The sequence below is a fragment of the Aedes aegypti genome, chromosome 3 (assembly GCF_002204515.2).
Source record: "Aedes aegypti strain LVP_AGWG chromosome 3, AaegL5.0 Primary Assembly, whole genome shotgun sequence".
NCBI lineage: Eukaryota > Metazoa > Arthropoda > Insecta > Diptera > Culicidae > Aedes > Aedes aegypti.
The window spans coordinates 282,850,217-282,862,473 of record NC_035109.1 but is presented as its reverse complement, the minus strand read 5'-3'; the positions used below and the strand labels follow the sequence as shown (position 1 = coordinate 282,862,473).

Sequence of the window (12,257 nt, the reverse complement as noted above, 5' to 3'; positions counted from 1 at the left end):
AATAAAGATTATTTAAAATTGTCATATTCTTCAATAGCCTGGCCCAGTTCAGCATGCTAGAAAAATAAAGTTGTATTATTCCATAGGGTACCTTCCAGAAGAAGATATCCTGAAAATTTGGCCTCATTTAGTCGTTCCATAAGTTGGCGCATTTAAATCAAAGTTAATAGAAGCTGTCCTTCGCTTCACTGCGCCTAAAAAAATTTTGACGCTTACAGCACGACCGCAAAGTCTATCATTGTTTATGGTTCTATCTTTCAAAAATTTGAATATCAATACGAATTTTACTGTTTGAAAGTTAACGAAAGGAAATCCGAGAAAATCCAACTAGATTAAACTTATCGCTTGAATTTAGTAATTTACAACTAGTCTCCTCTTAAGGAGTGATTTTTCCTATCATGAATATCGGTAGCGGAAGGATAGTATAATTCAACTAACTCTGGCACCGAATAAATGCATTTTTCAAAATGATGTCACTGATAACATTCGGTCCTGACTTATTCACAATAAATGACTAAATTATAAAGGTTTTGTTTCACTTAGGGAGAAAGTGCAATTAATAATATTGATCGATACTATTTATTTCAATAGTACACATTAGTGAAAGCTAGAGGGGGTTTGAGACCCTAATGATCAATGAATTCCTTGAGCATATATTGCTTGGCAGGTTTAATTTTCTTAGGGGGGCTTAGACCCCCTTTAGTCCCCCTTTTATTTACGCCAATCATAATACACCTTGATTGTGTAGGCAATCAAACAAAAGACTGGCGTATGATTCAACGTAGCACAGTTCCTCATATTTTTTACCTGATTGCAATAAGAATCCATTCTTCTTAATAAAAGGAAACTAAATGCCTGACCACCTGGTCGACCAAGACAACCTATCTTAATCAATTCAGATATAGTTGCACCATTTTCGCACTTGAACCATTTATGAAATGAGGCAAGAATTTTTAAAAATTAGGGAAGAATTTCTCACGTACCTGGTTTATATGCTTTCAAATCGGGAAAAAAAGTGTTTTAAAATCCACTACGTAGCTTTAGCGCACTCTTCGCGTTTTTAGATTCGCCGAACATTCGCTCACAAACACGGAAAATCGTATCGATTTTTGTTTTCTTCTAAATCTGAATCTGCTTACACTATTTCTATATTGGATACCATTCACTACAGCAAAAATCCGAAACTTTTCTTAACGTAGGGTGATGACACAAAACACAAATGGAGTTAAATGTAATTTTGTTCCGCCTCAATGTGCTTATTTTTCTACACTTTGCTTTTGTTCTGGACACTAACATAAAATCACGAAAACTCTTGGCTCTTTGTCAGCTTTCGACGTAATTTTTCTTGCACTACCAAAAATCCCGAATGTTACTTTTTCATGAGCGCACTACAACATTTAGCACAATTTTTGTTCATTCCAAAATTGCGAGTAATTTCAATTTTCTGCTTTCTGTTCTCCAAAGGTCCGAAAAATTTCGAGCGGTCCGAAAACAAAATAATGATTGCACTCAAACAACCATGGGCAAACTGAAATTCAGCTCCTCCGTCTGGTTCGATTGATCATTGTCGCCGTCTTTGCTGCTTCGACCCCGTAGACGACAAAGTGGCTGCTTCCCCGTTTAGTGGGCTACCTTCTTCGATCGTCACCACCTGAAATGGTGACATATTTTATTGACCTTCCTGAGGTCGCTCCGCATTCGGGTTCTTTGTTCTGAGGAATCCAGGGATGAAGAATGTGCCTTGCCTTGTTATTTCAGGACTGTTCGCTCACTTGCATGACTCCAGGTAGGTTATGTGCCTTGCAAGTCCTTTGAACTTTGCTGTGACCCTTCTCTCGAGTGAAGCTATAAATTAGATCATGCATCGGCGCACATGTGAAAGCGAACGGAGGTCCTTGAGATGGGAAAAAGGGAATTTCCAACCGTAAAATCCCGACCTTTCCTAGGGTTCTTTTGTTTGCTTGCAGGAATTCCCAAGGTTTGGTTGTTATTTCTTGGGGTGTATGAGATGTTGACGCTGGAATTTGGTCACTTAGCTTCCCGTTTATTTTTGCTTCGCTGGAAAACTTAAATCACTGCCTCTTTGTATTCGAGGTTAGAACGTAACTAAAATTGCACAATTTTTCAAGATTCCGAAACACTTGTCGTGGAAATAAAATTCTTCTTTTTCGTCAGCCCAAAGATTTAAAAATTTTCTTCTTTTTTCTCTTGCGGTAGCGCATTCAACTACGAAGGTGTTCTTCGCATAATTTTATGTTTTGTTCGCGATTTTGATCGATTTGACTGCATTCGACCCGATCCGATCAACGGATTTGGTTCCGGAATTCAAATCACTTGTGTTCACCTGTTCATACGAATCACTTGCTTCCGAAACTGTCCGAATTGCAACTCTTCCCCAGCTGGTAGTGCAATGTGTATTGAATGTCCAAAAAACACTAAATAAACCAAATATCAACTATCGAACCGCACATTTTGAGCTTTACGCCGTGACTGCTTGAGACCGACTGAAAAGTTGTAGCGCGACGGCCGGAGTCTCTCAAACATATATCGCAAAACACATTCGGAAATCATACACAAGCCGCCTACCGTGCCAAACAGGCTTCGATCGAATCGAACGAGTGAGCGAGCGAGCCGCAGTGGCTTCCTTCATAAAACCCGAGCAAGCGAGAAGCCAAGAAACCCAGCTCCCACCTGTACCTCCCGTGTACGTGCTCTCACTACAACTGTGCTCTCCCACCGCATCGGAAAATAATAAGAGTTGTTGAATTTTTGATTCTTACAATTTATTCTTATGCTCACACACTCCCCCGCATGACAACCGCAACCGACGGCTAGATCCATGTGAGTCCTTACCCCACACTCACTCATACTCGCGCGCACAAACACTCTTCCCAAAGCACCACTTGCTCTCGCGATACATGAGCTTTTGCACACACCACACAATCCCTTCGCGATGCACTCACACAATCGCACACTCACACTCTCTCTCCCCCAACATCGTACATAATACCCGCCGAATGAGCGAGCATAAGGAAAAAACAAAAACATCACCCCATTTTCCGCACTGCTACTCACCCAAGGCACTCAGCAAGCTCTCTTTGTGAAAAAAAGCTCACCACTCATTCACTCGCCACACTCCTTCCGATTTAGTAACATTCGCTCGCGTGTTCACTCACCTTCCAGTGAGCAAACTCTCTTCCTCTCACCCAACACAAAAAGAAATCCAACCCCACTCACCATAACCCACCGAGTGAGTTCTCGCCGTGCACACTCACCGAACATTTCGCGGCGCAGTCCTTTCCTATTCATATGACACCCCATTCCGGAGCGGTTCGGATGCCGTTCGTTGTGCTCTGTATCCTTTCCCAGTTTGAAATCCGAGGCAAGCACATGCGCATAATTAAATCGCAGCCAACGGTACATACAAGGGCGAATCCTAAACTTCTAATTTCTAAGCAACACACAAGGGACCGAGGATACATACGTCGGCTCACACTCGTAGGGAGGGAGCAACGCATTGGGTGAATGGAAGCCTTGGGGGAGGCAAAGGACGCCGATGCGGAGTGAAAGTAGCGAGGGTGCAGCGAAACGAAGGGTCCTTTAGATTAGCGAAATTGGTGAACGCTTCTTCTTTGCAATTCAGGGGCTTCCCAAATCCGAAGAGGGTGACGTTGAACTCGTCGTCGTATGTGATGTCGCTTTCGACATCATCCGAGTCCGAAACCGAGTGCCGGCCTTCTTTTTTCGCTCTCCGAGTCCCCTCGGCGGCGGCGACGGCACGAAAGTCACGATGATAGCGTGTGTGTGGTGAGGGGCTTCGGTCACATATGTGAGGCGTGTTTGTTCCCACATATGTGGGAGAAACATAACTGAATTTGAGCCAATATCGGTGCTCGGATGTCGTCTTCGTTGGCAGCGCGGTGGGAGTGGATCTGTTAGTTTATTGCCTTTTTGCGACCGTTCGCGACTGTTGGCTTGGGTACGTGATGGTTCCGTTGTATGTGTCTAGTTGGCCTGGACAGATGCATTGCTCTTTTTTTCTTCGTGGAGAGGGTTCAAACGTGACACGGTGTCGTTATTTGTCTCGAAACAAAATGGAGACATAAAACTAATGCTATCGGGAATTAATATACTGATCTTTTTACCACATCATAAAGTGTTTGATTCATATCTATTGAACTTACATAAATGCTCATCTTAAGGAACAATTCAAATTTTGCAATACAATTTTGTGTACTCAATACTATTTATCTGTACTGGGTGTTCGAGAAGCCAGCGGCATTTGAGTCTCATCGAGTCGTATTACGGTATCAAGCCATTCACTCCATTCTCTAGTTTAGTAATGTTTATCAAAAATACACTTTTCTTAAGTGATTCTTATACTGTTTTGATTTGAATTCCGGACACTTGACTTAGTATGGGAAAAATTTCATTCGGAATGTTTCAAAATTTGTCGTTAAAAAGTTCCCAATTTGCAAGATGATTTTAATAAACATTTTCTATAGCAATCCATGATAATTTAAATCTCGGTTAAAGTTAGTTTGCTGAGTTCTCAGCAAAAGTGACGTTTTATGTCAGCGGCACCCATATGTGCTGCTATAAACAAACAATAAAGATTTTTTGCTGACATGTCAGTTAAAATTCTGTTGCTGACTACTCGGCTGTGCGGATCTCGGCAAAATAATGAAAATTAGCCGAGCTCAACTGAGTGTGTAGGTAGGGTAAGTGTTCCCTTAGTTGTGGGTGTTCCTATAGTTGCGGTAGTGCCATTTCCACTGATTTTATTTCACTTGCCACAGAAACGACACTGTCAATCGACGTATTGGCTTATTGGTACACGAAATAGCTGAAAAGAGCGTCCAAATTGCCTTAAAGTTGATGAAATAATACTAATATTGCTAAAACTTTTCTTGCTTGTACCAATAGTTGCGGTAAAGTGTTCCTATAGTGGAGGATCCCATAAGAAAACAACGGATACCTCAACTATAGGAACACTAATTAAAAATATACCGCAACTAAAGGAACAGTGTACCAATAGTGGAGGTATTATTTTTCACTGACATGCCGTGGATTACTGCGATGAAATTATTATTCTCATTAAGTCAATGGTCGTTACTTCCCGTTAAAACATTAACATGTGCATTAATTGCGCTTCTTGAATTTAGGCGGTTAAATGAAGTTCAATCGTGCTTAGTACCTCCACTATTGGTACATCTACCCTACCTAATTGTGTTTTTCAATAGCTGTCTGGAATTCGAATCAAAGTGTCCGGACTATGAAGCAAGAGTGTTATTGTGTCCGGAATAAAAATCATGAAGAGGCTGCACATTTCTGTTTATCATAATTAATTCAAGATGTTTACCGAATCATAATGTCTCATACAAATTGGAGAAAGTTTTATGAAAAAAAAAATGGTTGCTTTGTGAAAATGATTAACCAAAGGCCTTAATTTTCACGACTTTGATTTGATTATGAAGTGTTTATTTTGTATAATTTACGAGTATCTACAGCGAAAACTAGTTGAAATTGTAAAAAAAAATAAAATAATTTCATCACAAAATAAATTGCACTCGCTCTGCGCGCGTGTGTTGTATATAGGAGATGGATGGTTGTGGGTTATGAAAGGGATCTGCGTGATCTGTGGGGATTTGAATTCTAAACTTGTATCTAACTGAGTTATTGGATCACCAAGTGGCTCAGTAGCTTAGTTGGTAAAGCGCTCGTCTAGTATACAAGAGTCCTGGGTTCGAATCCCAGGCGAGCACGTGGATTTATTTCATAATTTCACCCATAATGTAATCATCTTTACCACGCGTAATGAGTGTTAATTTATGTTATTATGGCAACAAAACAATTATTTGTCAATTGCGGATCGCAGCAAGCTGCTTGTGATAGCTAACGTGTTTCAAGTTCCCTGTCGCAATTTTTTCACTCTTCGTAAATTTTCCTCTTGGCTGGCGGAATCGTGAAATGGCTGATATAGAAGTATAATTTAACTAAAATTGTCGTATTTTTCTGTGTAGCGAATGAATTGAAAGTGCAGAGCGAACTACAGTTTTCAGGAACTTTCTGAGTTTGCAGTATGTTTTTTTACGTTGTGCGTGAGATTATTGAAACTAATTGAAATTTATGAATTACAAAACTGTAATTGCAAATTTTGAGGTCGTAGCAAATACGTTCAGTGTTTTGCGAATGCGGTCCATGCTATCAGAATCGTTTACGCAAACCCGTGTGTAGGCATGTTTTATTTCGACGATCGATTGAACGATTAATCGATTAACCTGCGTACCCACTACTACCGTCCTCGCGTGTGGTTCTAAATAATGCCACAAAGTCTACCATATGGAATGGAATTATAGATCCCTTACCATATGTAAATCACTACACTTACAACATACACAACAGAACACATCATGGTCAGCCGAGTTCAATAGCTGACCACAGTTACAAAAGAGCCAATTCTCCATGCCTCTCCAGCAAAAATATAGAACACAGATGGTGAGCACATAGGGCCGATCGTTACGATCATATCTCTAAGAGAATCCAACGGTATCTGTACTGATAAACTACCCATAAAAACCCTATCAGTAACCCTCACCACATGCCGATACAGTCTCGCAGCATCCCATCTCTCGATTAGATCATTCGTCTCTCGTTATCGCCACCCACCGATGAGATGTGGTACACGAACATGGACTGAGCTGGGTCATAGAGTTGTCGCAAAAAGATGTATCCATCAGTGGTCAGTTAAGTATTAAGCAGGCAAGAGGTAGAATCCTCGTTTTAAAGCGTAGAGAGCCTGACTGACGGTAGCCAAGTAGCTATTTTGTGGCATTTTAAGAGTGGATGTGAAAATAGATGTGCTTCATTCTGGGTATTAAGCTGACTAGTGGTGAGATAGTGCAGAATGTTTTACTGGATTCTTTTCCGCAGTTCAATGTATCCACCTAGTGGAATAATTTAATTTGTGCGAACGGGAAAAATGATGGAGTAGTGTGGTAGAGATTACTAGAGAGCGGTAAGATCAGAGAGGGTCGAATTTCTAAAAATTCATCCCAAAAATTAATTTATCCTGCGAGTGATCTAAAGTGCCCTCAATATGTGTCCATCTTGGCCTTTCTTTTCACTCCAAAACCCATGGATACGGTGGCTCATCGTTGGACCTTCGCTTCTGTGCATGGCGTGGTCAGCGATGGAGATGCCGGCTTGGCGCCGGTGGTTAACCCTTGTCTGTCCGGGCAGACCCGTTTTGTGCAGCCGCCGAGGGATGTAAACCACTGACGCCACTCCACACTAGGATTAAGTATAAACTAACATGTAAGTAATAAACCATTTACTAATTATTAAGCATGTAAAATCTCTGCTTTTGATTTCTCCATGGTGAGACCCGTGAAGCTTCTTTTTTTGGTTCCACTAAATCGACCTGGTTGTTAGTTGGCAGAGTTAATATGTGGGAAATCAATTCCTCTGCAACTTCTTTCAACCGTTTTGTCTCCGTCTCATGCGGCCTTCTTAGGGGGAGGTGACAAGGTTTCAAATGCAGAATTCGATGAGTTTATTCTAATATAAACCAATGCCCAAAAATTATTTATATGTGCCAGAACGTCTAACAAACGTTTCCTATGGCCTTCCCATCCCATGAACATTCCACAATATCCTGTAGTACCTATGATAGGTCGTAGAGTTCTCTGCATCTTTCTTAATAAGTGTTAACTAAGTTATTGGAATCGTAATTGCGTAAAACTGAATAGATACTCATCAAGAAACCGCAATTCTTGAGAGAATCCATGGACTCTGATCACAACCAATTCCCAGTTTGTGAAGATTGATCAAGGCTATCCTAACTGTAGCCACTATCCAAACTAGGTAGTATTAAGGTTTTTGCAATCTCAGCACGAAAAGGACCAACAGCAAATAAAAAAAAAACAGATCGGTATCACTTAAAACTCGCTGAAGGCGAAAATCACAGAATACACTGTGTAAAACGCATAATGCGAAACCGTAAAGGTGGGAATTTAAACTAAATTCCAACGTTTTAATAATTCCACTCTTATTTTGACTCAGACTTGAGACTAAACAAGGGTAGCCGATTATCTCGTAGAAACACAAGGTCATCTACTCCATTGCTCCGGGCAGCGCAGGAAGGGCACTGGGCTCCACAGGCTTCATTTGTGGTTAGGTTTCATTTAGACCCCCTTAACCATTCATTCTCAGGCATGGTAGGCTTGAAGCCACATTAATTAGGGAACTTTTACCACCGGAACAGGCAATCCGTAGTGTGTATTCTTAGCCAATTGAAATAACCGCTACGCGGCTATCTAGTCTGATTAACATTGATGATAAACTCCTGACGTGCCCAAACAGCCCAAAATGTATTGTACACCTTCTAATCCAACTATGATTCCTGATAAAATTTTAATATGTTTGGAATGTATTCATGTGAATGTATATGGATATATTATGTATCAAATCTTGCGAGCTCATGTGGAACTTTTTTGAACCACAATAACAACTTGGTCACTTAACATGTTCAGTTACAGGAGACCGGATATTTCAGTATGCTGTACGCGAGAACCAACCCAAATCAAATTTTGGTTTCCATGCTGTCCCATATTAAACCATATTTACTTGGTATAACTATCGGAAGCTTATTTTGAACATTTTGGATTTATTTCATATTTATTTCATATATAACGCATTAATTTTCAATGATTTATTTTTGAAATTTTGTTTTTTTTTTCAAGGATTCTGAAGGAAGCATGATTCAGAGAGAGTTTCTGATGAGTCTTCTCAGAAATCTCTCAGAATCCTTACCAAATTCACATCGGTATCCTCTCAATATTTTTATTTGATTCCTCGCAAGATTCAGAGTCTTCTTAGAATCCTCTCAATATTCACATCAGAATTCTCTTGAGATTCACATCAGAATCATCTCAGAACTCACATCAGTTTTATATCAGGTTTTTAATTAGAATAATTCAAAAATGTTTTTATAATTCTAAGATTTCCATCATAACTTCTCAGGATTCTAATCAGAATTCCCATCAGAATCATTCTTATCACAATCTTTCTTGGATTATTACTACAATCCTTCCAGTATCTTCTTCTTCTTCTTCGTGATATTACGTCCCCACTGGGACAGAGCCTGCTTCTCAGCTTAGTGTTCTTATCAGCACTTCCACATTTCTTAACTGAGAGCTTTCTTTGGCAAAATTGCCATTTTCGCATTCCTATATCGTGTGGCAGGTACGATGATACCCTTTGCCCAGGGAAATCAAGGAAATTTCTATTACAAAAAGATCCAGTCATTCCTTGTTGAGCTACCGTGCGAGACAGTCGATAGTTCTCGTGTGTCCGGGTTCACACCCGTTTTTCCCGAATATTTGGTTGTTCGAGGCTTAGTGCCAAGTGTGTTTATTGGAGTGAAGAGCCTTAGTTCGGCTTGGAAGCGGAACACTTTCGGCGAAGCCATTGTGTTGCCGTTAAATTGAGTTTTGCGCAAAACTGTTGAACGTTTTCGCCAACGCGTGGATTTTTCCGATCACGTGCATCATCGAAAGCAGCCCGCACCCCGTCCCGTGTGCTACCTGTGTGCAGTGCAGTGTGATCATCGGCTATAGTGTGTGTATAGCGTAAGAGCAGAGAGAGCGAGAGACCACACATCCACAAGTACCAGCGAGCGGCCTGTTCTTTTCGGATCACGTGTACCGTCGATGGCAGCCCGTACCTCGTCCCGTGTGCTACCTGAGTGCAACGCAGTGATCATCCTCTGTAGTGTGCGACAGCGGAGACGCGCCAGCGAACGGTCGTCCGCCATTTGCTACCTCTCCCCAAGCGTAGACGCCCATCGGTTACAGCATCGACGACGCCAGCGTGGATAGAGTAAAAGATAAGTACCTCTCGTTGTTCTTCTCCTCTTCACGTCTTTTTTGATTAGTTTTTACTGCGTGTGAAAGTTTTCCCTCTTCCCTTTCCCCTTTGTATGTGTGTGTGTGTTTTTTTTTCAGTTTGATTCAATTTCCATTTCTGTGAATAGTGTTAGTTTGAGTTATTCGTGCGCCCTTTGCGGTGTTAAGCTACCGCAATGGGTGTAGATGATGATGGCGGGGGAACGTCGTATCCCCTCACTGAGTCTTCGAATGTGTTGAACCAACAAAACACAAACACCTCTATGCCCAATCCATGTGTGTCCCCTCAATCTGATGTGTCTCAAATGGACACCAATATTCTATCATCTCCTACGTCCCCCCGCCTCAAGGCCTACCCGCCCGACTCTGGTGGGCCTTTTGTTGTTTTCTTTCGATCCAAAGGCAAACGGTTGAATACTATTCAGATCAGTAAGGATCTGACTAAGCGATTCTCTTCCGTTGTCGCAATTGACACAGTGGGTTCTGGTAAGCTGCGCGTCACCGTCAGTGACCGTAAACAGGCCAATGAGATTGTGGCCTGTGAGCTCTTTACTCGTGAGTACCAAACTTATCTACCAAGCCATCGGGTTGAGATTGCGGGAGTGGTCACCGAAGGCAGTATGACCTGCGAAGAATTGATGCAGGGCTGTGGTCGCTTCAAAAACCCTTCTCTCCCATCTGTCCCCATACTGGATTGCAAGCAATTGCATTCCGTATCCCTGGTGGGAGAAAAGAAGATCTATTCACATTCTGAATCCTTCTGTGTGACCTTTTCCGGATCTGCTTTGCCGAATTTTCTTGTAATCGGCAAACTTCGTTTACCTGTGCGGCTGTACGTACCGAAGGTAATGAATTGCACAAATTGCAAGCAGCTGGGCCATACTGCCCAGTATTGCTGCAATAAACCTCGCTGTGCTTCTTGCGGGGAGAGACATGTGGATGGTGCATGTAGTATACCGCCAAAATGCGTTTATTGCAACGAAAGTCCACCACATGCCCTCGAAAACTGCCCGACGTACGTACGCCGGCAGCAACATCAGCGACGATCATTAGAGCAGCGCTCTCGGCGTAGTTTTGCCGAGATGTTGAAAAAGGCTGCTCCGTCTGCTGAATCACAAAATATCTACTCTTCTCTGTCTCTTGATGATCAGGGCTCCGACTCTGAGGTTGGTGAAGGAATTTCCTTCGTTTTCAAGGGTTCATCGAGGAAGCGTGTGAGACTCCAGAGACCCACCAAAAAGCCTCGGAATCTGCCTAGCAGTGATGACCCACCAGCCATGAAAAATACTAAGCCTGTCGCGAAAGTCTCAAAGCTTTCACCTCCTGGATTCAAACTCCAAGAGGAAAGAGACTTTCCGCCACTACCGGGAAGATCTAAAATCCCAAATAACCCAAAATTTCAGACTGCTCAGCCAAAAGAAAGTTCGCATTCGGAGCCCCTAGGGCAACCTCAGGGCGTTCCAATGTTTACGCTTTCTGGCATTGTGGATATCATCCTTAATTTCTTCAATGCTTCTGACCCAGTGAAGAACATTGTCAAAGGATTGCTTCCATGTGTGACTCCTCTTTTGAAGCAACTGGCTTCTAGAATGCCCCTCCTTGCAACGATCATATCTTTTGATGGATAAATTATCCACAGAGGTCGAAGATATGATTTCTGTTCTGCACTGGAACTGTCGTAGTATTATGCCTAAATTAGATAGTTTTAAATTTTTAGTTAGTAATTTACAGTGCGATGTTTTTGCGTTATCAGAAACATGGCTAACACCTGATGTGACCCTTCCTTTCCATGATTTTAATATTATTCGCCTGGATCGATCCGACTCATATGGAGGAGTACTTTTGGGGATCAAAAAGCATCACTCGTTCTACAGAGTCGATCTGCCGCCGATGTCAGGCATTGAAGTCGTTGCATGTCAGGTGACTATCCGAGGCAAAAGCCTCAGTGTCGCCTCCATATATCTTCCTCCGAGATCGGCGATATCTCGCAGAGATCTCTCTCACATCTGCTCAGTTATGCCTGAACCACGGTTGTTCATTGGGGATTTCAACTCCCACGGAACAGGCTGGGGAGAACTGTATGACGACCACCGATCAACGTTGATTTATGACCTCTGCGACGACTTCAATATGACAATTCTCAACACTGGGGAAGTTACACGAGTGGCACCTCCAGCTCAAGATGGAAGTCCTAGGGATAGCCGTTTAGACCTCTCAATATGTTCAAGCTCGTTATCGCTGGATTGTTCATGGAGGGTAATCCAGGATCCCCATGGTAGCGATCACTTGCCGATCGTAGTTTCAATTTCCAATGGAACACAACAGTCTCCATCCATCGATCTCGCCTAC

At 42.1% G+C, this 12,257-nt stretch overlaps 1 protein-coding gene across 1 annotated transcript in view; it reads right to left on the bottom strand.

Annotated features, from left to right (window-relative positions):
- The window catches only part of LOC5578878 (protein jim lovell), a 137,787-nt gene extending 135,104 nt beyond the window's left edge, over positions 1-2,683 (bottom strand). Inside the window, exon 1 of the mRNA XM_001664037.2 lies at positions 984-2,683. The gene's annotated coding sequence lies outside the window, so the exon portion shown is untranslated. The remainder of the gene's footprint in view (positions 1-983) is intronic.
- Between the last annotated feature and the right edge of the window lie 9,574 nt (positions 2,684-12,257).